Here is a 1,015-nt window from a genome sequence, read left to right as displayed (position 1 = left end):
CGTTCTCTATGCTGTGGCCATAGAGTGGGTATTCTGAATTGCTTGATCCACCTCCACTTGCTTCGCACTGCATTATGGGTCAATCTGTGAAGAACCAAGAAAACCGTCAATTTTTCTATTCAAAAGTTCTACCTAATTAGAGAGCATGGTGACTGAATCGACATTAAAAATGACGACTATTTTTGTTGGTTTTGTCCTCATGACTTGCCATTGATAATTATTCAGTGACATCTCTTCTATAAATTCATAAGCATCCTCAGGTGTCTTATTATTGATAGTTCCACCAGCCGCCGCGTCAATCATCTGTCGAGTCGAAGGATTTAGGCCATTATGAAATGTTTGAACCTGTAGCCAGAGTGGTAACCCATGGTGAGGGAATCTTCACAGAAGGTCCTTGTATCTCTCCCATGCTTCGTAAAGTGTTTCTAAATCTATCTGTAGAAAAGAGGAGATATCATTATGTAATTTAGCTGTTTTAGCCGACGAAAAATATTTTAATATAAACTTTTCGGTCATTTGTTCCCAAGTAGTGATTAACCCTCTTGGTAACGAGTTCAACCACTGTTTAGCTTTGTTCCTCAATGAAAAATGAAATAACTGAAGACGAATGGCATCATCAGAGACGCCATTGGTTTTAAAAGTGTCGCACAACTCTAAGAAATTTGCCAAGTGAGCGTTGGGATCCTCATCCTGCAAGCCATCAAACTGAACAAACTGTTGGATCATTTGAATGGTGTTAGGTTTTAGTTCAAAATTATTTGCAGCAATAGCAAGCCTAACTATGCTCGATTCAGTTCCTGTTAAAAAAGGTTTAGCATAATCATACATAGTGCGCGGAGCAGGATTCTGATTAGCAGCAATCACAGGGGGTAGCTGATTTTCCTAGTTGTCAGCCATCTCCTCAGTTGTGGTGTGAATATCTTCCTCTTTTTTTTCCTCTGTGTATCCTAGGCTTCGCTTTTTTTCTCTTCAGTTTCTATGAACTGTGTGATCGATCTCACTATCAAACAATATT

The 1,015-nt window shown here is 39.2% G+C and overlaps 1 non-coding gene across 1 annotated transcript; it reads left to right on the top strand.

Moving 5' to 3' along the window:
• The first annotated feature begins 361 nt into the window (after positions 1-361).
• LOC128284909 (small nucleolar RNA R71) lies at positions 362-467 on the top strand. The gene has a single exon (XR_008275328.1). It is a non-coding gene; the product is annotated as a small nucleolar RNA R71 (small nucleolar RNA).
• The last annotated feature ends 548 nt before the right edge of the window (positions 468-1,015 follow it).

The sequence above is a fragment of the Gossypium arboreum genome, chromosome 11 (genome assembly GCF_025698485.1).
Source record: "Gossypium arboreum isolate Shixiya-1 chromosome 11, ASM2569848v2, whole genome shotgun sequence".
In the NCBI taxonomy this organism is placed as follows: domain Eukaryota; kingdom Viridiplantae; phylum Streptophyta; class Magnoliopsida; order Malvales; family Malvaceae; genus Gossypium; species Gossypium arboreum.
Note: the sequence above shows the minus strand (reverse complement) of the source record. Positions and strands in the feature narration are given on the sequence as shown.